The sequence below is a fragment of the Gracilinanus agilis genome, unplaced genomic scaffold, assembly GCF_016433145.1.
Source record: "Gracilinanus agilis isolate LMUSP501 unplaced genomic scaffold, AgileGrace unplaced_scaffold40720, whole genome shotgun sequence".
Classification (NCBI taxonomy): Eukaryota; Metazoa; Chordata; class Mammalia; order Didelphimorphia; family Didelphidae; genus Gracilinanus; species Gracilinanus agilis.
In genome coordinates this window covers 254-3218 of record NW_025374379.1, presented here as the reverse complement: position 1 = coordinate 3218, position 2965 = coordinate 254, and the positions used below count along the sequence as shown (strand labels likewise).

The window sequence follows — 2965 nt, the reverse complement described above, 5'->3', positions numbered from 1 at the left end:
AGAGAGAAAGAAAGAAAGAAAGAAAGAAAGAAAGAAAGAAAGAAAGAAAGAAAGAAAGAAAGAAAGAAAGAAAGAAAGAAAGCATCCCTTACAGGACAAGATTGCCCCACCCCATCCAGAAATACAATGGCCTCTTTATTACCTTTGGCCTGAATGAGACAGATGCCTTTACTATCAGAAGCAAGTGGTGTCTTTACTATATATTTTGGGGATTTGGGGATGTGTCTTTTGAGTTCATACTTTTAAAATGTTCAAAACTGTAGTCTAATTTTTTAGGAATAAGTTTTATGAACCCGAGGCTAGGCTAAAAGCCTCTTCACTGTTCTACAGCTCCCTTCCCCAGTTTCTTTCACAAGCAACCCTTGGCTGCTTCAATTTGCATTCCTGGTCCCCTCACCTCTTACTAACCTGTTCAATTTGCATTCAAAGGAGTGCCTGCCTAAGGGAGAACAGGTGGCACTCTATCCACTGTGCCTCCTAGCTGCCCACTGTGGCTGATAGAGGACCAGTTTCAAAGCCAGAAAGACAGCTCTGAGTTTTCCAGTCCCCTATCTGGCACATATTGGCTATATGACCCTACATAAATCACTTAACTTCTCAGTGCTTTCAGCAACTTTCTAAGACTATAAGCTAGAGAAAGTGCCAACCAGTATTGTTATAAGGAAGTTTCCTCACCTGGGAATTTCTTGCACCAAATGAAATCACAGGCCCAGTGTCTATCTTTATCCTTAACTCAAGGGAATGTAGGTAAAAGATAACCGAGGAGAGATTGTTTCCTGTGATTCACTTTGTTTCTAGGGTACCTTCCTGCTACTATACACAGGAAGGCAGAGGCAGACAGGAGACTAAAACAGTCAAGAGACTGTTTCAACATTTTTGTCTTCTGTTCACTCTGTCCCCCCATGAGTACAAATAATTAAGCATTGTTTAAAATATGGTATAATTGAATGAAAGAAGTCACTGATCATCTGAAAACCAATGGGGCAAATGGTTTGTTATTGCTCCCAGAAAATGTAACAACTTACTTTTTTTCTTTACTCAGGGTTCTCAAAGCTCTATACGATTAGGTAAGGCTAATATTTGTCTTCCCTTTTGTCTGTTACCTAAGAGTGTGGTTCTAATGGGCTTTAGAAGGCATGTTCTGCAGGAAACTATTGATTGGGTCATTGGCAAAGCATTCGACTTAGGTAAAATTGGGGCAAGTGCAGAAAGGTCCCCCTGTGAGAGTCAAAAGGCTACCTCTGCAGGGATTAAAAGCCACCTCTGAAAGAAAAATTGGGCTTGTAACTGAGAATGCATGTTACTGAGAAAGGAAGATCAGAGTCCCCAAGAATCTCAGTGGAAAGTAGAGAGGAAGTTGTAGCAGAGTTTTCCTCAGTTTGCTAGCAATCTTTTTATTGAATAGTAATGTCTTTGTTAAAATGTTTAGTAATTTTGTTTCTTTTCACCATGTCTGTTGCTATTTTTTGGATAAGAATGCAAAGATACTAGCCTCCTTGCCTGCTATCAAGTCACCATCTTCGTGGAAATGGGTATCTGGGAAGAAGGCTATGGAAATCAGAGTTGCAAAAATTGAGTGACTGCTTAGCCAGAGACTTTGCACCCTTTAGACTATAGGAACAGTGGTTATGGGGGCAGGTTAGTAGGGATATAATAGAGATGGTTTGGCTTTGAGGGAAGGTGGATATGGGGGATTGTGAGAGTTATCAGGCATTATGATTTTTATGACTAAAAACACTTGTGAAACAATGAGTGAATAATGAGTGTTATTAAAGCCTATTAGATAAGATATTAGATCTTTTTTTTTACTGAGGCAAAGAAAAAACTTCAATCACTGATGTCCATTTAGAGTCTACTACATTCAGAACCATGTTCTGAACTTAAATATAGAGCTAAAGAGCACCTGATTCCTGCCCTTAAGAAAGCTTATGTATTAAAGACAGATGTGGGAAAGGGAGTTCTCACCCTTTGTCCAGTTCAGTGAGCTATATTTTGTTTTTCATTCATGTTCTCTCTTTACCCCACTTTAGCTCCAGTCTACGTGCGATTATTGGAGAGAATGCACCAGTCAGGTTAAAGATCATTAGAGGAATGTGTCATGACAATTCTCAACCACAAACAACATTGGTTCGCAGAAGAAACCAACCTCACGTTTCATTATCCAGAGATTGCCTCTAAAATAGGATGGCTCCCAGTACCACTAAAATGGGGAAGCTCTTGGAGTTGGGGACAAATATTTCATGGTCACAAACACATTTATAAATTCCAGGTCTTTAAAATCACTGTATGATCCACATTTTGAAATGAAAAGTCCAAAAGACATTGCCAGTCAAAATAAAGCCCAAAACAAAACAAAACAAAACCAGAATACATCCTATCTATTCTTTCTGAGAAGCATACTAGCTGTTTGGGAGACCTTACCCAATATCCTGTGGGCCATATTTGACCAGAGCACTGGTAGCAGCCATGTTTTTGAAGTGATCTCCATCATTGCTGCATTTAAATTTTACTATTCTGGAAACCTGTTTAAATTGGAAAAACTACATTATATAAGCTATGATTTGAATGGTTCTGTTCATTGTGTTCTGTATCTCCTAGGGTTTAAAAGAAGGGTAGGTCTGTGTATTGTGTGGATGTGAATTTCCTTGGAAGAAGTATGGCAATGACACAATTTGTAAAAATAAAACAAAAGAAAATATAATTTGCTTGTGAGTTCACTGTGGTCTGGTTTTATGTTTTTCTCATTTGAAATTTTGCTGTTCACATTCCTAGGATGAAGGAACTGGGACACCAGAAATACTAAGGTGACCTTACCATTGATCCATTGCCTGGCAATTGATCTGGCAATTGATCCATTGATCTGGCAGGTCTGCAAAAGAATGGTTTGTGAGCCATCTCAATGACATTGTCCTCAGAGTTCAAGTTCATATCCAAACACCTCAAATTTGTCTTAAAATTGAGTTCT

General features: G+C 38.8%; 1 long non-coding RNA gene across 1 annotated transcript; it reads left to right on the top strand.

The window, feature by feature from the left end:
* Positions 1-1033: 1033 nt before the first annotated feature.
* On the top strand, positions 1034-2701 carry LOC123255184. Its single transcript, XR_006506742.1, has 2 exons — positions 1034-1067; positions 2031-2701. It is a non-coding gene; the product is annotated as an uncharacterized LOC123255184 (long non-coding RNA).
* Positions 2702-2965: the final 264 nt, after the last annotated feature.